Source organism: Dasypus novemcinctus, chromosome 4 (assembly GCF_030445035.2).
Source record: "Dasypus novemcinctus isolate mDasNov1 chromosome 4, mDasNov1.1.hap2, whole genome shotgun sequence".
NCBI classification, from domain to species: domain Eukaryota; kingdom Metazoa; phylum Chordata; class Mammalia; order Cingulata; family Dasypodidae; genus Dasypus; species Dasypus novemcinctus.
The window spans coordinates 116,108,687-116,134,751 of NC_080676.1; the positions used below are offsets into that span (position 1 = coordinate 116,108,687).

At 35.4% G+C, this 26,065-nt stretch overlaps 1 pseudogene; it reads left to right on the forward strand.

Moving 5' to 3' along the window:
* The window catches only part of LOC139438845 (tigger transposable element-derived protein 1-like), a 47,125-nt pseudogene extending 21,512 nt beyond the window's left edge, over nt 1-25,613 (forward strand).
* Nucleotides 25,614-26,065: the final 452 nt, after the last annotated feature.

Sequence of the window (26,065 nt, forward strand, 5' to 3'; positions counted from 1 at the left end):
CCCAGACGGAGAGCCACCATTTTGCTGCCATGTAGCAGAAACCCGGATTCTGACCATAAGCAGACCTTTGGTAAGAAAGCATCTCTTATGATGCCTTGATTTTGACATTTTAAAGCTTTGGAACTGTAAGCTTTTACCCCCAAATAAATTCCTTTTATAAAAGCCAACCCTTTTCTGACACTTTGCATCAGCAGTCTTAATAAGCTAAAACATAATTATTATCAATATCATTATAATTTGAACAATCTCATATTGAGGCCAGTATAGTATGAAATTTATTTCAAAATAAATTAAGAAATAATTCAAAGGTATAATTGCAATGAAACTTAAATTTGCTTTTCTCCCCTGATTTTTTTCCACACACACAAAAATATTCATCTTTGCTTTCATAATATTTACCAGGAGCTATGTTAAGCACTTTACTTACCTAAATTCATTAACCGTTTCAAGAAGATTTTATAGGAGTATTATTTTCTCCATTTTTAATAAACTACAATAATTATTAGTTATAGTTATAAATAATCAGACTAAGTGTTCATGACTGTCCATATAGTTGGCACATGGTAAATTAGGGATTTAAAACCATGTGTAACTGGTTTTAAGGTGTTCTATACTTCCTCCCATTTGACTATACCATAATACCTATATCATCCATTGCTCTCTTTTATAATTTCTTTATTTAGAAATACAGATTAATAAAGATTTCTCTACAGAAAAATGTTCTTCTATATCTACTACACCCATAAATTATAAGGTAGGTGCTATGCTATATATTTTCATATATCATTAAGAATTTAATTAAGTGACTCATATAATTATGGAAGGAATTCATAAATGAAGATTGAATAAATGAGAATATTCTAAATTAGTGATGTGGAAAGAAGCAAGGATAAAAATTTACATTTTTGTCCCTAATGCTTAAGTAGTTTCCTAATACTTATGACTAGTAGGACAAGTTGTTGATAGTCTGATTTGAAAAGAAACCATGGTTAAGCCTTTTAAGATATAAATATCTAACTGATGATCTGTACTTAAATTTACCCCTTTGGGAGCCAGAGAAAGAATTGTTGGGTCCACATATCCCAAATACTTATAAATGATAATATCTGAAGTAGGATTTTTACTCAGGATGTGACAAATTTTTCTGAATAAGAAATATGTATCTCTAACATAAATGGGAAAAGAAATGGTTTAAAAAACTATAATGTGTATGGAATAACTGTCTGGTGTCAATTTCTGGTTTCTCTCAAGGTTCTAGGGACTCATTTGGTTTTTACAGTCCAGTCTGGTTTCTTCTTTCTTCAGTTTGGACAGATTCTCCATTCCACATTGTTGTTTCCCTTTACTTCTGAAAAAAAAAAGATCATTTTTCTTAATTTGGGACCTTCTTAGTTCTTGTAGAATCATCTCATATTTGACTAATTTAATTGCTCAAAATTCATTTCATGTATCAAATCTTTAATAATATTTCCTTTTGAGATTTGCTTCTGCTGGTAAATTGCAAAATGCTGGCTGTCATTAACCCCAGGTGGCTCCCCTCTCTCTAATCTAAGTACTCCAAGTTGGATCCCTGTGCTTTCTCTCCCTCCTATGTTGTATTTTCTTTCACATTGCAGAGCTATTCTGCTTCTTTGGGTGAAAAAGTCACTCTCTGACTCAGATCAGAGCAACAAATGAATTTCCATTCACTGGCAGAAACATGGTTATTATCAATATACCATTTACAATATAATGCAGAGGATTGGAGTGCATTTTTATTTAATGATATATGCTCGAACTCATTTTGGCTAACATAGGGAAAGTTAAATTGCATATACGTTCCTTGACTGGAGCATTTCAAATGTTATAAAAACCCTGTATTTGTTAATGCTATTCCGCTCTGCTAGTTGATGATATTCTACTTGTATCAGTTTCCTACTAGGAAATTTTCACAATTTGTCAACTGATAGTGAGTTTCTTAAAAGGTACTAGGATATACCCAATTTGAAAATACCTTCTTCAATATACCCATAAATATAAGCCAGTAAGTTTTGGGAAAACAAGACCTTCAAAGGCATAGCAAACGATATTATTTTAAACTTCTGCTTCTAATCTGTAACATTCCATAAAGAATATGGAAAAATACCTCCAGCTTATTTTGATAAAGAAAAAAGACTAATGATTTGCCTTAATTTGTGGGTGAATTGAAATGTCTCTTTGCTAAAACGCTCTGAGTTAGCTCTGTTGGAAATCTTACTTGAACAGTCATCACTTGTTTTCTGATTTTTTGTATGCAGGCAAGCATGGAAACTTCCAGGGCACCATTATCCCACAATACTCCTACTTTAGATTTGGCATACCTAGCCAAACATTTAAAATGATGGCATGATTGTAAAAATTTTTCTGTCTTTAACAGGAAGTAAAAACTAAACAAAGATACAGCTTTTTGCTATGTATTGGGATCTATTCATTATTTTTTCCTCCTTGAGATAATTTCTACTACTTTGTTTCTTTTCATACAAGCTATTAGAGTAACAACACCATCTGTAGAATTAACCAAAATAGAATCGAACTGCTGAGTGTATGAAATTATATGACTGTGATAGTATAGCCTTAAATAATTTATGATCAGCTGCAGCAAAGAATTTAAAAAATGTGTTCCTGTGCTTTAAAACAAAGTCCCACCCCATTTTCCGAGCTGTCAGAGCAAAAACTATTATTTTATGGAAAAATAAATCTCTTTTTTACTAGAACTATGACATCTCAATTGTGCCCAAAACATCATGACAATTCTCATGGAAACTTACTTAAAGGAAATAAACACTACTCCACAGACTTCAAATATTATGTAATGGTAACTGGTCATTTGATAAGAAACCATGGTGAGGGTGATTTGTCTCTCCTGCCTCAGGGCATCTACACTCACTGGAACATTCTTCTCCTTATAGCTGCATGGATCTTGACCTTGTCATTTTTAAGTCTTTGCCAAATGTCAGCACTCAGAGAGATTCTCTATGAGCACAGTATAAAACAGTACCACTCCCTATCCATTCCCTCAGTTCTTTCTATCCTATTATCCTGCTTTATTTTCTTCTTTGCAGTTATTTCTACTGGACATTTATGTACCTATTAGTTTACTCATTCATTTCATTTTCTGTCTCCATTCACTAACTTTTTTTTTAGGAGGTACCAAAGATTGAACCCGGAACCTTGCACATGAGAAGCAGGCTCTCACCACTTGAACTGCATCTGCTCCCCACTAAAATCTTAATGTCATGAAAAAAAGAAACTTTAGTTTTTTACTGCTGTGTCCCCTGTGCTTAAAATACAACCTGGCCTCAACAGATATTTATTAAAAGAATGCATGGATAATGAATTAATATGATTAAAAAGTCCTAAATTTGTATATTAATACTATGCCTAACAAAGGTTTTTCAGAGGATAGCTTATTAGTTCTATTTTATTTACTAATTCTACTGCATAGCCCAATTTGCCCCCTTCCCATACAGACATGTGACTTTGAATTACTCCAAAATTCCCTAGTTTACTACACATGTATAATCTTAGTGTTCATACCAATGACTCATATGGAATACTTTTCCTACAACCCTCCACCCTGTTACAGATATAGGCATAGCGCTCATTTTTCAAAATTTAGATTGAAAGACATTTCCTTTACAAAGCTCTTTTTATTCTTCCCATAATCATTAATCGTTTCCTCTCCATTGCTACAGCAGTTTGTTTATATTCCTGTTACAGTTTTTGTGTACTCCTCTCCCCAACTAGACGTTTAAATTTATTTAAACTAGAGTTTATATCTTTGTTCAACAAGGAAATTAATTTCATTTCTTTCTCAATGAACAATGCATTGCATGTCTAAGGTACTTAAAATATTTGTAATAGGGGAAAAAAGAATAAGTGAGCCTAATTTAACATCTTCAGGAAATGTTCATAATATTGAGGCTCAGAATAGTTGATGCTAAAATTACCTTAAATGCTATTTAATTGATTTGATCAACCTTTCAAAAACATGAGATAAATTTAAATTGATTGATTTGTGTAAAATAAGAAATAAATCTGTGAAATTGTTTCTTCCCTCCAAAACGTCCTCTGCATACATGAATTCTAGGGGTGATATTTGTAGACTGAATGGTGACCACTTAAAAGAGGCAAAACCGTATATCTACGGAAATTGACAGGCTGCTGTTTCTGTCTCTGTAATAATTCATGTGAGTTAAAAAATGTTGATTTTCTTATGTGCATTCTTAGTTTGCTATCAGATTTGTGCAATAGTATAGACCCGCACTTCTAGGACAATGAATACATTTTGAGCATTCCTTGAAAGGATATTTATATCTTTTTTTGCCCAGTGATAATGAGAAAACTTCAAGAAGGAAGCTGAAATGGTATCCTTTTCCTTCGAGGCTTCTCAGTTTCTAAAGTTGTTTCCTGATGGGTGGGCAGCCAATAAGTATCAGCATTTGCCAACATCCTGACAGAGCATCTGATCCTGCTCTTTGTGGCCATTTCTTAACGTTAGTGGGAAGCAGCACATATTGACACTGAAATCTATTTAAAAGTGAGGTTCCTGACAACTAAACTTCAAGAAGGCAGAGCCTTTAAAAATGCACATAGGCACATTGTGTTGACAGCAGGCACTTATTGACTTTTTCCACTGAGCAATTCCACGCCAAGGGCTCAGTAACGGCGCAGGGAGCCTGGGGGAGAAAAGTAGCTGGTTTTTCTTAGGAACTACCTGCTGTCAGTCAGTTTGGCGTTGTTTGGGGCAGCAGGTGCTCCAAAAGATAAAATGAAAGATCATTAGAAATTTTTTTTCTTTTCTTTCTGTTTTTTTGACAACTCATTGATGGTGGGATCTAGTTGTGATGAAAGTTCAGTTTACCTTGACAAGATAGCTTTTTCTTCAGGTTATTAACCTGATCACTGGCCTGTGACAGATTAGGGAAGGGGAAAATATAAACATAGAAATTTGACTTTCCCTATCTTGATTCTTTTTTTAACACACAAACTATAACTGGATACAGAAGAACCACGGGTGCATCTCAAATAGTTTTCCAAAATCAAATTCAAGGCATGTGTTTCGTTTTTATTTTGCTTAAGTCTGACCCTTTTGATGTCTATGATCTCTAGGAAGATTTACTTTGCTGACGCTACTCAGCTGTATTGCCTGAGGTGGATGAACTGACAGTAAGGTCAGTAGATTAAATGCAAGTCATTCTGAGTTATGGTATTGTTCATAATTTACCAATAGAAAAAAGCAACAATGTGCAAAATTTTACAACTCAAATTCTAATTCTGTGGTGATAGTACAAGGCTGCTTTTTGTCTGATTAAGTGGCCAAAAGGTGTGCATTTCTGCATAAAGTTCACAGAAAGTACACGAAGGATGTTAAAACTGGCAGATGTTAAATGTGACAATTATAGGAAGCGGTAACAAACCATGGATCCATTTGGTAAACTCACGTGAATACTATATATGTAAAAAAAACCAACAACAAACAGATGATGGGGGCATTTGGCTTGAATTAATTTTTAGTCAAAGCTGTCACTATCACAACTGAGGAAAAAAAGAGGAAGACTTTAAAATGCCTTGTTAAAATTGAAGTATCAGGAAAAAGTAGGCAAGGAGCCATATGTAACCAACAAAATCAAGAAAGATAAGATTTGAAATAAAATGTTTATTCAGTTAATTAGGTTCACAAGAGAATATGTTAATTGGGATGAAAAAAAATCACTACAAATTACTGAATTTAAAACACTAATACATACTCCAAACTACATGAAATCCAAAAATAGCATAATAGTCTTAATATAAATAACTTCCTGATACAGCTCTACAATACTTTTTCTACAGATTTGGACTGCATTGTTTTTGATTGCCTCATCAAAGGAAAAGGATTTTTGTAAAAAATATTTTCTACAGGGAGAACAGAAAAATAGTTCAGACTTTCCTCTAGCAGAGTTTATCAAAATTTGTTCTGCAGAATCGATAGCTTGGAAAAAAATTTCTTCAGCTTCACAGCTCATTGGTAATGACATGCCAAGACATGATCTGGTCTGGTGAGAGGCATAAAACATGGAGCTTGCCACGCAGATAACATCAGCCTTTGTCATCCTGATGCAAGGCTGAGGCCGACAAACACAGGGATCCTAGTAAGGGCTTTATGCATCATTCCCATCCTAAAAGAAGACACATGTAGTGTGCATTTTCAGTTATTTATACTTCACCATCAAGAATATTCTTCACAGGAAATTACCTTTCACCAGTCATCTATGAGCCCCAAACACTTCACCAAATTGTCTAATGATTGAAAGAATTTTCAACAGACCAGTCTTCTGTCCCTGAGTATGTGCTAGGAGTGTTGAAGGCTGCCTGTCTCAGTGGGGCTCTGACTAAGAGACCAGAAGGCCAAGCTCAGGGGTTTGGGATTTTTATTATGGTGCCAATGGACCAATCAGGAGATATTTTCATTTGCTTTTTTTTTTTAAAGCAACTTTATTGAGATATAATCCTCATATATATACAATTTTCACCAATTTAAAGTGTATAATTTATTGGGTTTTAGTACATTCAGAATTGTACTAAATCAAATTTTAAGTTTAGTTTAAAATTAATCTAATTTTAGAATATCACTACAACCTATTTTAGAACATTTTCATTACCCAAAAAAGAAATACAGTACCCATTAACAATCACTCCCATCTTTCCCACCCCAGCCCCTGGAAATCACTCATTTACTCTTGGTCTCTATTGACTTGTCTTTTCTGGACAATTCATGTAAATGAAATCATAGAATATGTGCCTTTCTTTGCTTAGCAGAAAGTTTTCAAGGTTCATCATTGTTGCAGTATGTATCAGTACTTTCATTCTTTTTATTGCTGAATAACATTCCATTGTATAGATATACCATATTTTATTCACCCACTCACAATTGATGGACAGTTGGATTGTTTCCATTTTTGGCTGTTATGAATAAAGGTACAATGAACATTTTTGTAAAAGATTTTTTTTTAAAGGTTTATTTATTTATTTATTTCTCTCCCCTGTCCCCCTCACCCCGGTTGTCTGTTCTCTGTGTCTATTTGCTACGTCTTCTTTGTCTGCTTCTGTTGTTGTCAGTGGCACGGGAATCTGTGTTTCTTTTTTGTTGTTGTTGAATCATTTTGTGTCAGTTCTCCACGTGTGCCGCACCATTCCTGGGCAGGCTGCACTTTCTTTCACACTGGGCAGCTCTCCTTACGGGGCGCACTCCTTGCGCATGGGGCTCCCCTATGTGGGGGACACCCCTGTGTGGCAGGGCACTCCTTGCGCGCATCAGCACTGCACATGGGCCAGCTCCACACGGGTCAAGGAGGCCCGGGGTTTGAACCATGGACCTCCCATGTGGTAGACGGACGCCCTGACCACTGGTCCAAGTCCACCACCCTGTAAAAGTTTTTTTTGTGGACATAGGCTTTCATTTCTATTCGGTATGTATTGAGGAGTAGAATTGTTAATATCCTAAAAAAAAACACTATATTTAGCATTTTGACACAATGCCAGACTGTTTTCCAATGCAACTGTATCATTTTATATTCTCACCAACACTATATAAGGATTCCAATTTATTCACATTCTCACTAACACTTGATATTTTCTGTCTTTATTTTAGCCATCCCTGTGGTGGTAAAGTAGTCTCTTGTGGTATCAATTTATATTTCGCTAATAACTAATGTCATTGAGCATCTCTTCATATTCTTGGCCATTTGTATATTTTCCTTGGATAAATAAATGTTTGTTCAGATCCTTTGCCCATTTTTTGCACAATTAACTATGCATTTGAGGTATAAGTTACACATTGTATAATGTATTATTTATAAGTGTAATGTTTGGTGAACTTTGACAATAGATGCACCTACATCAATATTACCCATTAGTCCAGGAATTTCTATCTTTTTCTACTAAGACCCCTTACCTAACCAAGGTACAAAATTTTATTATTTCTATTACCATAGATTAAATGTGTGTGCTCTTTGATTTTATATCCATGGAATCATACAGAATATATTCATTTGTTTGGGGCTTCTTTCACTGACATTGTGTTTTACTTTTGAAGTTAATCCATGTCATTGTGAACATCAGCAGTTCTTTCATTTTTACTACTAATATTCTACTTTATCTATATACCACTGTATTAGTCAGGGTTCTCTAGGGAAACATAATCAACAAGAGATATCTGTCAATAGTATGTGATTTTATTAGAGTCTCTCTTGTGACCATGGGGTTGCACAAGTCCAGGTTCTGCAGGCAGGCTACAATCAGGGGCTCCAATGTAAGTCCAGTGAAGGTTCTTGATGAGTTCTGGAAGATGTCAACTGTCCAAAAATGAGCTGGGAAATTCTCACTCAATGCTAGAATCACTTCCCCTTTTAAGGCATTCAACTGATTGGCTAAAGCATCACTCAATGCTGATGCCAATCTCCCTGATTGATGTAATTATAACCAGCTATCTATGATTTACCACTGCAGTAAAGTCAATGTTGACTAAAGTCCATAAATGCTCCTGTATTACAGTTAGCACAGTGCTTGCTTGACCAAAAAACTGAGCACAATTACCTGGCCGAGTTGACACATTAGCCTAACCATCACAAGCACAATTTGTGTGTCCATTCTCCTGTCATGGGCAGGAGAATAAGATTGCTAAAAATATTCTTGAACAAATCTTTTTGAGGGCATATATTTTCATTTCCCTAGGACTGGAATTTCTGGGTAATAGTATGAATTAATGTTTAATTTTGTTTTTTAAAAAGGCCAAAGAGTTCTCCAAAGTAATCTTACAATTTTATCCTCTTACCAGCAATGTTTAAGTTTCCATTTGATCCACATTCTCAAGAAACATTTGGTATTTTCAATCTTTTTTGGTTTGAGCCATTATTGTAGGTATTAAATGGTAGTACATTGTAATTTCAATGTGCATTTCACTGACAACTGTGTTGTGCCTATTAACCATTGTGTATATATATATATATATTTCTTTAAAAGTACATGTTAAGTCTTTTGCCCATTTATATTGTCTCTTTTTTTCCTCTTTTGGTGTATAGGAAACAAGTCCTCTGTCCTTTATATGTGATATAAATATATATAATACATATAATATATGTATTATTATATGTTTTAGATAATATATATTAAATATATGTAAAAATACTTTCTCCCAATCTGTTACTGGTCTACTAATTTTAAGTGGTATCTTTTTTTTTAAGATTTATTTATTTATTTATTTATCTCCTTCCCCTCACCCACCCCAGTTGCCTGTTCTCTGTGTCTATTTGCTGCATCTTCTTTGTCTGCTTCTGTTGTTGTCAGCAGCACGGGAATCTGTGTTTCTTTTTGTTGCATCTTCTTGTTGTGTCAGTTCTCCGTGTGTACGGCACCATTCCTGGGCAGGCTGCACTTTGTTTTGTGCTGGGCAGCTCTCCTTACGGGCTGCACTCCTTGTGGGGGTACACCCCTGCATGGCACAGCACTCCTTGCGTGCATCAGCACTGCACATGGGCCAGCTCCACACGGGTCAAGGAGGCCCGGGGTTTGAACCACAGACCTCCCATGTGGTAGACGGATGCCCTAACCACTGGGCCAAGTCCACTGCCTAAGTGGTTTCTTTTGATGAGTAGACATTGTCATTTTGATAAGATCCAATGTTTCAATTTTTTCTTTAATGATAATTGCTTTTATGACCTAAGACATTATTGCCTACTAAAATTTCTAAATTCTAACAATTTTATGGTTATAGCTTGTATCTTTAGGTTTATAATCCATAAAATTTACTTTATCACTTATTAAATTAGTTAGAGAATTAAAATGCCTATATTTTCCTTTGCAAATAACCAGGTGTTCCAGCTCCAATCATTAGAAACTTCTGTCCCCATTGAATTTACTGTGGTCAAAAATTAATTACTAATATATGTGAAGGTCTATTCCTGAAATTTCTATTTTGTTCCATTTATCCATTTATCTCTTCTTATGCAAACACCCCCAATTGATTTATATAGTTTCATAGTAAGTATTGGAATCAGGTACTTTAATTATTCCAGGCTTACTCTTTTTCAAAATTGCTTTTGCTCTTTGACCCTATGAATTTCCATATGATTTTAGAAATAGATTGAATATTTCTTCAAACAACCTTCTGAAAATTTTATTAGTATTGCATTAAATCCTATAGATCAAATTTCGAAATATATTTATTAAAAATATTGATTCTTTAAATCCATGAACATGGTATATTACTCCTTTTATTTAGGTCTTCTTTAATTTCTGTCAGCAATAGTGTAGAGGATTTTCACATCTTTTACTTGATTCCATTTCTAGGTATTTAATGGTTTTTGGCAAAATTATAAGTAGTATTCTTAAAATTTTGTTTTTGTTAATTTTTGGCATATAGAAAAATTTTTATATCTTACTGCCACTTTTACTTCCACTGATTTCATTCAGTTTGTGGATTCTCATTTTCCCTATTCTGGAACATAAGGATGTCTCAAATGTATATGCATGCACACACAAATGTGTGTGTGGGGAGGAATGGTAAACTTTATTAAGAATATAGGGAGAAGTGGGATGTTTGTTTTACATAATGCTCTCCCTTCATTATTAAATATTAGATATTCTGATTGTTTATCTGTCTTCCTCAGTCTCACTTTCTGCATTGTTCCATAGTTGTTACTCAGGACATGTTCTGTTTTACCCTTTAGACTTATGTTCCTCCTGCCCCTACCATGCTTGTGCATCAGAGCTTAATTAGGTGGCCTGAATCACTTGGCTTCATTGAACTCTTGCTTTGGTTGGGTTCAGACAATAAGGAGTATGAGCAAAAAACTGAAGGAAAAGATGGCAATGAGATCAGAACAAGTTTTCTTGCATTCTCGCTATGGATTGCAAGAGCCTGTCTTTCTTCAGGTTTTGGTATGTATTCTCTTGCCTTATCCCTTTAGACCTCAGTGTGGTAAAGGTATTGAGCAGTTTCTAGCCCTAGAATACTTTACTAACCCTTCTTGGTATAATGGAGAGCTGTTGTTACTGCCTCCCTCCACCCCTCCTCCCAGCCGTTGTTATCTTCCCCCTCCAGCCGTTGCTGTCCTTCCCACCAGTCCCGCCCACTCCCACCTATCCACTACCAGCCCTTAGCTAGCCCGCCCTAGCTCCAACCCCTCCCTCTACCCAACCCTATATAACCAAGTGTACTTCCGCAATAAAGCAGACCTGTTCTTGCGCTCAAGCGGTCTCCGTGGTTTTTCCCCAACCGCGCGTCCCCCACGCCTGGAGAACTGGTGCTCCCTCTTGGGGCACCCCCCGCCGGTGGTTTGGCAGGAGCAAGCCCCCCCGACTCTTGGGCCTGAGCGAGGACGAGACCCTCACGCTCAGCTACAAGCTGTGGCTGCACGTTGCTCTCAGCTTTATTCCTAGTCCTTTGATAAACTTTATTCAAATACCCCATGTTGAGAATATCATCTATATCTTACTCAAACTTTGAATACAATAGTCCAAATTTTTCTCTTCTACTATGCACTCTCTAGTATTTCTTTCCAACATTAATTCTTGTCTCCTTGATGACCTTTGTATATTGTAAAGTTGCAAGTTGGCAGCAAGAACAGAGACTTTTTAAGAGGACCCATCCTTCTGAAAACACCAGCATTTTACTAATACAGGAATAAACATGACAAACACCAATGTCTTAGTTTTGTTCTCAATTTGCTGAAGAGCTTTGAAAAGTACCATAATTTTTAATGATTAGTTTCCACAGATATAGAATATTATTACTTTTTGTCTGTCTATTATGTACAGGGTTAATGATGAAACTTCTTCAAATACTCAGACACAGAATTTTGAGACAGAAGATAATTCTTATAAAATCAATTTGAAAACATGGTTATAAATGCAACATTATGCAGAGATAGTGTTTAAGTCAGGGTTTCTAAACAGCAGTGCTATTTAAAATTTTGGGCAGACTAATTCTTTGTTGTGGCAACAGTCCAGTGGATTTTAGGATGTTTAGTGGCATCTTAAGCCTCTACTCATTAGATAGCAGTAACATTCCCCCAGCTGTGAAAATAAAATATGTACTCAGACATTACCAAATTTCTCCTGGGTGCAAAATTATCCCCAGTTGAGAACCACTGGTTTAAATTGTAGACAGTGACAAATGATCAAATATCTTTTAACACTTTTTAATACTTACAAATATAGAGGATCATATAAATTCCTTATCTATTTTTAAAAGAGATATTAATTTAATTTTAGCACTTAGTCTGACAGAAGATAGAAAAAAGGCTCATAAAAAACTGTTAGAGTTAATTTTCAGGTCTATGTAGTAATATAAAAAGAACTTTAAAATTTATACTAGTGATTAGAAATCATACTTCCAGATATTTGTTATAAGGATATTATTGGTCAGGCATCAAAATTCATATATGGTGTTGCAAATTAATCTAAGCCACTTTGGTCATGCTTGATTCTGGGGTTTGTTTTTGTTTTTTGTTTTTTAAGCACTTACCGTGGCCACCAAAGAATTTTAAGTGACTAGTTTGGTTGACTTAAATAAGGAACATGTAATATCTCATATATAAGAGTAGTAGTAGACAGAATAATGGCTCCCCAAAGATGTCTAAACCCTAATCCCCAGAACCCGTGAAGATGTTAGCTTGCGTGGCAAAGGGATTTTGTAGATACAATGAAGGTTATGGACCTTGAGATGGGAAGATTATCCTGCATTATCTGGGGGCCCAATCTAATCATGTAGCTCCCTAAAGTTGGAAGTTTTACTAGCTCTGGACAGAGAGAGGAATACATGACTACAGAGAATGGTCAGAAAGAGGCAGTATTGCTGGCTTTGAAGATAGAGGAAGTATGTCCTGAGCCAAGGAATGTGGGAAGCCTCCAGAAACTGTAAAAGGCAAATAAAAAGATTCTCCCCTAGAATGTCCAGAATGGAACACAGCCCTCCTGATGCCTTAATTTTAGACAAGAGAAACCAGTGAGGGACTTCTAATCTACAGAACTGTAAATTAGTTTATTTGTATTGTTAAGTCACTAAAGCTGTGATAATTTGTTACAGCAGCAATTGAAGACATACAATTAGGAAATGGTTATATTATCATATATTTTTAAAACAAAAAGAATGTTTGTAATACATGTGAAGTAAAAAATTGAGTTCAGCTCTATTCTCAGTTCAGTTTCTGTAAAGTTATATTTATTTACGTACATACATATTAAAATGGTAACTATCATTCTCTTTGTTCATGGCATTTAGGATTAGAACCCAGAAGGCACAGTCCAGGCTGCTACTTTCAGAGATTGTTTTAGAAGATATCCTAGAGTACTTACTTCCCATAAGAATATTTCCTTTTTAACTAAGGATTTGCTGTTGATATTGATCTGATCTGCCTTCCTCATAAGCTTAAATATACTGAATGTTAAATACCTCTTTCTCTCTTTTAGGTAACATCTTACACTGGCAATGGAGATGTCATACTAGTTGTTTTTCTCTTCTCTTTTCTCTGGTTCCCACCTTGACCCTACTTTAAGACCTAGACAATACAACTGACATTAAAGGAGATCTAAGACTAAGAACAAGCAGAAGACTGTTTCTTTTTATACTTTCAATACAATTTGTATATTTTATGACTGTTTTTCCTAAATGATTATAAAACTCTATTTGATTTTAAAGTGAAGGATAGAATATCTTCATTTGTCAAGCTGTTGTGACAAATACCACACAATGGGTTGGCTTAAACAATGGGAATTTATTATCGCAAGGTTTAGGAGACTTCCTCCCAGGGTTAATAACCTTCCAGTTCTGGCTCATGGGCAATCTTTGGGGTTCTTTGGCTTTCCCATCATTTGGCCATGTCTTTTCTCTGGTTTCTGTGACTACTGGGTCTTATTTTAAAGCCCTCAGTAATCTGGGTTAAGGTTCACTCTGTTTCTGTTGGTCAAACATACAAAATAACATCAGCAAGAGGTACTAATTACAATGAGGTCACACCACGGGAACACGAATTAAGATTAAGGATATGTGTTTGTTAAGGCACATAATTCAACCTATCACAATAAGGAAGTAGTGTAGCCACTTATTAAAGAGAAAATAACAAATAGAACCCATGTCTCTACATTTCTATGCAGTTTAATCGAATTATCATATACATAAATAATTGATCAATAACTTATTTTAATGATTTTATTTTCACAGAAAGATGTTAGATTATTTCCTAATATAATTTGGTTCTTGTTCAATCCATGAAATTGGGATGATTAATAGATACTTGCTTGAAAAGATAAAATTTGACCCAAGTTTATAAGATAGACAGGCTTTAGATAAATGAAATGCACTCATGATTTTCTTTTACTTCATCTGCCATCATAATCCTTTGCTGCATACCTAAACCTATTCAAAACTTGTGAATTAAATATATTTATTGGTGATAAATGCATATCTTACAATTTATTTATTCAGCAGTGTTTGAAAGTGTTCAAATTTATCTCTTTTGCTCTAGTAAAATGAAATATCAAAACATTTACAATGTTTTGGTTGTTTGAAGACTAAAAGTATGCCAATTAGTGAGAGATATAATATAGAATATTTTAGCACAGAACTTAAAATATGTCTCAAAAAGAGAAAAGATTCCTGAGACTAAGGATTATGGAGTTTTAGCAATTATACTACATTTTGTCAGTTTTGAAGTTCTGCCTTCAAACTGAACTGAAATCTGCTTGTGACAAAGTGAAATGTTTCACATTTCCTTTTTTCAAAATTTATTTTTAATTTATTTTTAAAAGATACATAGATCACACAAAATATTACATTAAAAAATATAGGAGGTTCCCATATGCCCCACTCCCCACACCTCCCACTTTTCCAACATCAACAACTTTTTAAATTAGGATGGTACATTCATTGCAATTGATGAATACATCTTGGAGCACTGCTATACAGCATGAATTGTAGTTTACGTTGTAGTTTACACTCTCTCCCAGTCCATTCAGTAGGTTATTTATGGCAGGATGTATAATGTCCTGCATCTGTCACTGCAATATAATTCAGGACAATTCCAACTCCAGAAAATGCCCTGTATCATACCTCATTTTCCCTCTCCCTGCCTTCAGCAACTCCAGTGGCCACTGTCTCCACATCAATGATATAATTTCTTCCAGTGCTAGAGTTATAATAATTCTATAGTAGAATTATATAGAATTCTACTCTAAGTCCACTCTAATCCATATTTTATTCCTCTATACTGAGGATCCTAGGGTGGTGATATCCACTCCACCTCTGAACTGAAGAGGACTTCGATCGCACACGACTGGTGAATGGAACTCATGTACCTGCAGCTGTAGACTCTCTCTGTTCATTGGTATGATGGTTGTCCATCCTCTCCTCCCTCTCAGATGACCTGGGTAAGTCTCTGGGCTGTCCATGTGCCAGCTGGGCCCTTAGCCTCAGCGGCGTTGCAGCACCTACTCTCGAGTTCCTTGGACTCACATTTCCTTTCAATCCCTAATTACGCAAAAGCATAATGAATGTAAAAATTAAATAAATATGTGCTCAACTGACATTGCTTTGATGTTCAATTTACCTTCTCTACTTGAGCCTCATAAACCAGCACAAAAGAGCTTTAGTTTGAATTTTTAAACTTACTTTTGACAATTACTTTATTGTTACATTATGGATGTAAGCCGTATTTTATAACTTTGCCTAATACTATTTGGGATTTAAGGGTTGATTTTTTTTTAAGATTTTTTTGTTGTCATTCCTTAAGAAGTAGTAATAGTTAGCATCTACATGCCAAATCTAGCAGTAAATAAAGTTTTTTGGAACATAGCCCTGCTCATTTATTTATGTATTGTCAAAGGCTATTTTTTTCACTGTGATGCTTTAGTTGAATAGCTGTGATAGAGGCATCATAACCTGCAAAACCTAAAATATTTACCACCTTTTGAGAAAAAGTTTGCTGATCCCTGGTTTAGATGCAAAATAGACATAATTGTTGTAGAAGTCCCTTCCCTGTGGACTTTCATCAATTTAGACAAGTAGAGTGAGGTAAGTGAATAATGAGTGGAGAGTTTTCATTAGGAAAAGGCATTAAGTAGCTAGATAGTAAATTGTACTTTAGTTTAAGACACAATTGGATTATTGACTATTAATAGATTTTACTATAATAGCATTTTCAAAATATTTAAATTGTATATAAAAGAAAGTAAAATTTAGTAGTGAGATAACAATCAAAATCAAGGCACAGGAGAATTAAAATCTGTCACTTGGTTTATTATTTAACATCATGAGGATTATCCTTCTCTGATAATACAGATGTTTTCAAAAGCATGTATACCATTTTCTACTTTAACTAAATAAGTATGTGGTTAGCTTAATGCATATTGATTTATTTAAGAGGAAATCAAATGTTCTAAGTCAATCTCTACTTAAATGAATTATTTCAGTTATTTCTCTATGAACCATGTATCTTTTTTCCCCAGGTTACAATAAGATAATGTTGTCAGGTTTGACTTCAAAATAATTAAAATATAATGAACACATCAAAATTAATAGGTGCCTATTTGTTCACATGAAGCATGTGCATATATGCCACAAAAGGCCTTGTTTTCAGGAAAAATGTTATACCAGCTCTCACTTGTTTCCACCATGCCTTACAAATGTATATTTGTGTTGTTTTACATTGACAACCTATATAAATTGCTCCACTAAAATTTTTATTGGTCTTCGTTTCATTTTTCAAATACATTAATGAAAATCTGGTTATAAGTAGAATTTTACTTTATTCCTCTCTACAGTAAATTCCTACTTACAAAGATTTCTTTAGGACTTGACTAGATTTAATATCATCTCCCAGCTGAGAAATATCTACCAATTATGTTTCCTTACTTATATGATGTTTAAGAATGATAAGCCTTAATTCTGATTCAAATGAAAATCTGCTAAATAGCTGTTAAGTATATATTCACCTATCATTAATATTCAGTTAATTTTTCATCCATTTTGCATGTTTATGCAATTAATTTGAAATAATACCCATAAAGCTGTGTAAATCATTGACAATTCTTTTAAAACAAAATATGACCACATGAAAATAATAATTATATAAGCTTACATATTTTCATTGTAAGTTAATGATGTTTACCTTCTCCTATTTTGAAATATGAGTAATTATATATTTTTTTTCTGATGTGTAAGTAATGGTTAATATACTAAATAGATTATTTTTTAAACCTAATTTTAGAAATTTCTTTTTCTATCTCTGTATCCATTATTCTGAGTCCTCATCTATAAGATATAGAAAGTAAAACTTAAGACTGTTGAAATTATTAAAAGAGATGATATATAAGAAAGCACTTATCACCCACTAAGCAAAGAGATAAAACTGTTATTTGGACATTTTTATGACAGTCTTATTATGGCCATCATTATGTCAAATATTTATAACACAGCAACTGTAAAATTCTAATACTAAATATTATTGATTTTAATCAAAGAAGGTTTTTACTACTCATTATATTAGAAAGGAAAAGTATCACTAAGAAATGAAGATATAAAACTTTGCTAAATAATATGTCAGGCATTACATTTGTTGCATTACACAAGAAATATGAATGTCCTCAATTCCTGCAAGCTTGTGACGATATTATTAATGCTACAGCAACCATTAAATCTAATGCCACAAGTTGAAAACCACTCTTCTCACGCAAGAACTCCAGTCCCAGGAATAATGCTTCTTTAAGTTTTCCCAAAAATTATTTTGGTGCTTCCCAAAGGGTGTCTTTGTTATTCTTATAACTTAGCCCTGGTCCTAACTTGTGAACACCATTACCATCTCTACTGAGCAGAGGTTCTGCTATGCAGAGGTTCTGCATACCTGGATATCATGACTGTGATTTAAGCAACAGATTTGCCAATGCTAATGAAGTGGAAATTCCCATCATCAGCCCAGATCAGTAATGTGCTCAAACCTCACAGCACAAGATAAGAAAGAGATCTTTTATGCAAGATTTCTTGGGCCTGAGTGCTAAAGAGTTTTGCAGGGTAACTTCTGCATGGCACATAGTCCCTGTCCACCCAAATGGCATACAGGAATACCAAGATGGATTAGAACTTTGTATCTGAAACTGGAACTTCTACGTCCTTCTGACCTACTGACCTTCTAGTTGAGCCTAGCTCATTAAAACAGAATTATTTCCTTTGACTGTGAAGGTTTGGGTATTTCCATAGCAGCTTAAAACTTCTTTCTTTACAACTTCTTAGTCCCACTACAGTCCATCAAACATGTGTATGTCTATGATAGTCAATCCTAAGATTAGATGCCATTTTAATTCCCTGACAAGCATGAAGATATTCTGAGCTACCATGTAAATTATGAGAAACAAATGAATGCTTGGTCTGTGCTAGTAGGGGTAGGAGATGCTTTAGGGAAGACCATCAGCCAAGCATACAAACCAAGTGCGTCCCTCTCAAGTCTCATAAAGCATGCATTATCCAATTCTGTCTTTACAACAGAATTATTAAGTTGATTCAGGATAACTACTTTTTTACAGGTATTGACATTGACGTTCAGAAAACTGTAAGTGGTATGTTCACAGTCACATCGTGTGAGAGCTGGGATTCTAAAGCAGGCTTATGTGAGTCTAGTGACTTTACTTATTTTTTCTACTTTAGAAAATTATAATGTAATATATAACAGGCATAAATGTAATATGCAGACATACCTATAACATTAGACATATAGCATTATTGTAATATTACTAGAAAATTAGAGGGAGTATTGAGTTATTCTGTTCTATTCCCCTGATTTTTCTGAGTGTTTCATTCAAAGTAAGAGAGATAGTGTGTGTATGTTTGTCTTTGCCTATGTGTGCTCCTTTGCAGCAAGGTCACAGAGAAGGAGAGGGTGCCAGGAAATAAGGACTAAATCCTTGGGGAAGAAGATAGAGCATTTAGTATGAGATCAGCTTATTGCTGATCTTTCCCTCTGTTCCTCTGACCTTCTGCCCACAAACTAATTATATTATGCAGGAGTTCAAGTTAGTACCTGAAGCCCTCTTCCCTAGAAATCATATGCTATAAGCTTCTAACAGCAAAAATTGATTTTTTAAATGTTTGTCCTGTTTTTAAATACATCAAGTGTACTCTAGCAGATTTCTTCTGAAATATGAACATTCCCTGAAATGAAATTGTTAAAAGAGGAAATAAAGAACATAATTTGGCTTAGGTATATTCAGATACAAGGTTATCAGCAAAACTTTTACAAATATCTTCACTGAATCCTCAGCGGTGCAACACAAAATTTCATAGGACTTAGGTAATGTCATGATGCAGGTAAACCACATTATAGTAATGCTAATAAAGGTACATATTGCATGCATACATTTTTGAGGCATTTGTCATAACATTATGCCACATGGTTTGAAATATTCAAGTCTTAGATTGATTCTACATATCTAGACTTTGACAGGCTCAGAATCCAAGCATTCCAGTGGATATGTGATTCCCATGGAAAAATAACATGAAAACCCTTCTTCCTTGAAAATTTTAAGCCAGCAGACTCCATCACTCAGAGAACCAGTGACCTGTGGGTCAAAGTTGGCAAGTGTACTGTCGAATCTATTAACATATTGCCATTGTTTTTTTCCTTTCAAGCAGCTATATCGTAAAGAATACTCATTCACCATTTGGACAGCTCTATTTCTCCCACTGGCCTTGAATCTTACATTTCCTACAATTATAAATTACTTCAGGAAAATAAAAGTAAGTTTATCTGTCCCACAGGTATTTTCCCTATGCTTCTTCATTAAAGTCAAAATGACACAGGGAGCAGATGTGGCTCAAGCAGTTGAGTGTCCACCTCCCACACCAAGGTCCCAGGTTCAATCTTGGCCCTGGTACCTCAAAAAAAGAAAAAGACAATTTAAGCCCCCCCCCCAAAAAAAAACTACAAAAACATTCCCAGTAATAATAACAGGTATTGGTTTTTGCTATACTTCTCAGAGAAAAACAGAAAAAGAAAAATTGAAAAAGAATCATCAATAGCTAGAAGAAATTACTTATTATAAGATTGTTTTGCATACTCTTTATCTTTTGTTTAAATAGAGGTTTTGTACACATAAAATAGATAACAGCACTCTATTGCAAGTTTGTTCTGATCTTGCCTTTGTTTTGTTTTATTTTACAAAAGTAGAATATTGGTAACTGGTATATTTTAGAGTAGTGAATTCAAAACACTTGGTAACTTGTTGAAATGCAGATTCTGATTCAATCATCCATGCTGTTGGTCTAGGTATTATACTTTAAGTAGCAAAGCTCTAGGAAAGCACTTTAAAAATTTCATCTACTCCAAATAAACAATATCTCCCAGATCATAAATATATGTAATTGAGATGGTTTGCAGAGTAGCACATAATCTAGAAATACATAAAATAAAGGCTTACAATGCTGAAGGGTTGCATTTTGCCAGAGTAAGGAAACCTCTACCCTATTTAATTAATTAATGTAACAAGACTTTTTACAATGATTACTATATGCTAGGCCCTGCTCCACATTTTTATTTTATGTATATGAACTCTTTTCTACCTTAAAACATCCCATTGGCCTGGGTACAATTTTTATCCTCACTTTACTAGTAAGGAAACTGAGACAAAAAGTGGTTAATTAACTGATTTAATGTCACACTCTAGCATCCCAGTGGCTAATATATCTCTATGTTTTCTTTGTATGAATGCAAATTTCATTATGCTAAGGCTTTTCTCACATCATGGGCTAAATTGGCCCAAAAATAGTCCATATCTGACTATTATTTAGCACCTAATATGTACCTAACACTGTGCTAGGTTCTTTCCTAAATTTTCTTAGTAACACTGAGAGATATCAACCTTTTTCAACCGCAAACACCAAAATAAGTAAAGTAACCAGACTGCAAGCATAAATTATTGACAGCAACAGTGTTAATGTTTACAGAATTCAAGCCAGTTTCTTCTTCTTTTTTTTTTCTGTATACTATTGTGTTCATTCTTATGTGTCATCTTGGCTAGTCTACAGTACCCCCTGAGTCCCTAATATGGCACCCAGGGTGACCAGCAGTTACCTGGTGACAGGTTGATTACATTGGACCACTTCCATCATGGAAGGGGCAGCACTTTGTTCTCATGAAATACATGCTGGATATGAATTGCCTTTGCTGTGCACAAGGCTTCTGTCCAAACTACAATCCATGTACTTACAGAATGTCTTACCCACCATTATGGTATTCCATACAGCATTGCTTCTAATCAAGGAAATCACTTCATAGCAAATAAAGTTTAGCTACAGACCTGTATTCATAGAAGTCACTGGTTTTTCATGTTGCCCATCATCCTGAAACCACTGGCTTCATAGACTGGTGGAATGACCTTTTGAAGACTCAGTTACAACACCAGCCAGATGGCAATACTATGCATGGCAGGAGCAGTGTTCTCCAGGAAGTTGTATGTGCTCTAAAGCTCTAACCAAGACATGAAGCTCTTTTTTTCTAGCCAGGATTCATGAATCCAGGAATAAAAGGGTGGAAATGGGAGTGGTACCACTCACAACTACTATCCCTAGGGACCTACTAGCAAAATGTTTGCTTCCTGTCTCCATGAACGTATGCTCTGCTTAGTCAGCTATCTTAGAATCAAAGAGAGGAAATGCTTCCACCAGGAGACACAATGATTTCATGAAACTTGAAATTTATCATGACACCCATCCATTTTGGGTTCCTCATGTCTCTGAATTGACAGGCAATGAAGGGAGTTACTGTACTGGTTGGGTTGGAAAAGTGTGTATGGAATACAAGTAATTCCTCAAGGTGACTCTTGGTACTATCATGCCGTGTGATCAAATTCAAAGAAAAGCTATAAGAACCCAATTCAGGTAGAGCTGCAATGTTTAGACCCTTCAGGAAGGAAGATTTGAGTCATTTTATCTGGCAAAGAACTATGACAAACTGAGGTGTTTGCTGAGGGCAAAGGGACTATGGAATGGGTAATAAAAGAAGGTAGTTATAAATGTGAGCTACGATATAACCATGTGATCAGTTGCAGAAATGAGTATTTGTTATGAGTATTTCTTGCTATGAGGAGTATTTTATGTTATGAGTATTTCTTGATTAATTTCTATGAATATGTTTGTATGTGTATATATATAAATAACTATACAATATACGATTTTCTTCTTTTCCTTTTCTTTTTACATTTTAACAAGATATGTTAATTATTGTTAACTTTATATTACAGTATTTAAATTACATTATATCAAGGAGCAGAGTGAACATCACTCAAGTATTTTATGGGATAAGGGATAATGCATTTTTGGTTGTGTGCAGGATAGTGGTATCCTGTCAGGCAGAAGTGTAACTTTGTTGTTGTCTTTATTTAGAGATTAGGTCTAAGGATGGTCCAAAGATATGGATATGGGTGATAGTTTGACAGGGTAGACTGTGATGGTTAAATTTATGTGTCAACTTGGCTAGGATATAGTACCCAGTTATTCAATCAAACACTAATCTAGGTGTTACTGTGAAGGTATTTTGTAGATGGAGTAACATCTATAATCAGATGACCTTGAGTAAAAGAGATTACCTTCAGTAATGTGGGTGGGACTCACCCAATCAGTGAAAGGTCTTAAGAGCAAAACTGAGGTTTCCCAGAGAAGAAGAAAATTGCCTCAGGAATATAGCTGTCTCTACAAATTTCTTTGTGATATATGATTTAACATTCTGTGTCTTACATAATTTAAATATACAGATATTTTTATTTATATTAGTCCACATTACATACTTCTTTTTCCAATAATTATGTCATTATTTCTTTTTAAAATCATAACAGAATTAATTGCTGTTAATTATAAAAGGATAAACAAATGACTTGGAAATGAAGATATTACTTCGGATTATTAATAAAGTGATTTATACATACCTAAATTGGTTTTAAACTTAATGAAAAGTAGACCATGGGAGTTGAATTGATGTTTTCAGTTTTAGGATACTACTCAGTATGCTTTTGATATTTAGTTAATCAAATCCAGTAACATAAAACTGTATTTCTTACTACTGATTTTATTATCAGAGCTTTCAGAGAGGATTCAGAGGAAAAGAGAGTAGGAAAGAGCAACTAAAGAAATAAAGGTGACTATATGGTTATAAAAATATAATAGTAGAATTAAAACTTTATCCAGAAACACTTAAAGTAAGAGGAGATGAAACCCTAGGAGACCGATGACACTAATGGAACAGACGAGTGAGTAAGTACAGCTGCTAGATGTCATTTATTCAGAGATGGTATTTTTCTAGACAAACCAATTTGCAACTGCCAGTCAAAAACTTAACCTTCACAGTCACCTTTTGCAAATTATCAGGAACATATATTCCCCATGCTAGGAATGCATGCCTATAGATATGTATTGAGAGTGACACTTGACTTTAAAAAGTTACTCCACATTTTAAAAAAAAATCTCATATAGATATTATACACAATGAATTAATTTGGCTTTCACTTATCTCTTTTTAAAATTTGTGTTGGATCTATTGATCTCATTCACTCATTTTCCTTTTCTTTTTCTTCCTCTCTTCTCTCTGTCCTCACCGTCATTGTCACCTTTTGCAAATTATCAGGAACACCACGGAACTTTTCTGAAATTATGCATGATGTTGAATCTGATAACTTGAAATAATGGTAACCATATTCCTAGTTTATTCCAGTGATTTTTTTTCCATTCACAGATTGGCACATCAAGAAGTTGCGCACCCTTATTCCAGGTGTGACAAGGAAGGGCTATCCAAAGTGATTTCAGTGTTAGTTGAGGTCCTTTGAGAAACTGACACCAAAATCAGATTAGATGCAAGAGAAGAAATGGGAAGGAAGCCCAAGGAGTATGGGTGAGTTCTGATATTGAAATAACAGAATGACCCTGAAAAAGAGAGAGGCAAAGAAAGAAGGTTGTGTGGAATCATCTTAAGCTACAGTGAAGTTCTAAGAAAGCTCAGTTAGGCCAATAGGAAGCTCTTGATGCAAATTGCCAATCAGTGCAATCCCACATGTTCAAAGAATGGAGTTGCCTTAGCATTCTATCACATTCAGTTATCGACTCTGAGCAGTTCATGGGAAGTGTGGTCTCAGCACAAAGGAGTGATGGACTTCTGAGCACATAAACTTGGCTTGTCTGGTAATTATCCTCCCTGTGTGTGATGGTTAGGCTATTGTGTCAACTCTGCCAGGTAATTGTGCCCAGATGCTCGGTCACGTAAGCAATGAGCTAACTGTAATACAAGGGCATTTATGGACTTTAGTCACCATTTACTTTACTGCAGTGGTAAATCATAGATAGCTAGTTATAATTACATCAGTCAGGGAGATTGCCATCAGCAATGAGTCATGCTTAGCCCGATCAGCTGAATGCCTTAAGAGGGGACGTGATTCCAGCATTGAGAAAAAATTCCCAGCTCGTCTTTAGACAGCCAACATGTCTGAGAACTCATCAAAAACCTTCACTGAACTTTCATTGGAGCCCCTGGTTGCAGCCCGCCTGTGGAACTTGTACATCCCTATGGCTTTGCGAGAGACTCTTCTAGAATTGCATACCATTGACAGATATCTCTTGTTGATTCTATTTCCCTAGGGAATCCTGACTAATACAGCTTCATACTGGGAGTGGTTCTTGAGGACAAACAGTCTTAAACATGGGGTGTCTGAGGTGGTTCTGGGAGTTTTGCAATTGTCTTTACTCTAATTGGACTCAAGGGTACTGATAATTCCCTTTTCAATAATGAAGAGGCTGCTAATAGTCAATGGTGTGAGTTGGCATTTGAGATACGCAAAATAGCATCACTGGATTCCCCTACTTCCATGCTTATAAGGAGCAAGATCTGGGTGAGAGTGTTTTAACACCTTAACAGAGTTTTGTGGAGTCAAATGGTATAATGATGCTGGCTGGCTCCTCCTAGATACTCTGGATACTGTTATAGAAGAAAGATGAGTTAAAGGCTTCAAATTAGAAACTTAAACACCAAATGGATGTTGCAAAATTTCTGTGTGCTCTGAAAGAATGTCTTGTCGCCTCTAGCCACAGGCTCAAAATATCTGAGAACCAAACTCAGACCCTCATTGTACAAGTAGCAGAATTACAAAGGAAACTAAAATCTCAACCCTGCAGGGTTCCTGCAGTTAAAGTGAAGGCACTGATTGGAAAAGAGTGGAATCCAGAGAATTGGGTTGGAGACAATTGGGATGATGATGATATTGATGGAGACATTGGAACCCTGAATTCTGCTGAGACTTTACCAGATAAACCTGCCACGGCCTGCCCTGTCCAGACCAGGCCTGGGCAACCTTGTAACATCCAGCCATTAGCCTGCCCCAGGGAGTCTGAAACAACTTTCAGCCCTGAGGTGAGTACAGCCAAACTGAAGCCTGCCCCTGCCCAGCCTCAGGCTTGCCCCAGAGAGGATTGTCCTCCTCCCAGCCCTAAGGCACATACCAGCCAAACTCTAGCATGCACTGCTGAGCCTCCAGTCTGCCCTGAGGAAACTGCCTTCCAAACCCTGCCTGAAGAGATTAATCCTGTCTGACCAGAAGTAAATGCACGGAAATACCCTGAGGTCAGTAGTTTGTAAATCTTTTCTAATCCTTCTCCTTACCTACCCCCACTACCTTTCTTGTCTTCCAGACCTATGACTGGACTAAAATCACAGCAAGCCTTCAAAGGTGAAATGCAAAGTGTGACCCATGAGGAAGTAAGGTATACTCAGAAAGAACTGCATGAGTTTTCTAACTTATATAGACAGAAATCAGGGGAATATGTGTGGGAATGGATACTAAGGTATGGGATAATGGTGGAAGCAATAAAAAGTTGGATCAGACTGAATTTATTGCTATGGGCCCAGTAAGCAAAAATTCTGGATTCAATGCTGCTTCTCAAAGGGTTAAAAGGGTTCTAACCATTTGTTTTTGTGACTGATTGAAGCATGGGTCAAAAGGATGGCCTAGTATATCTGAGATGGAAATGCCCAATTTGCCCTGG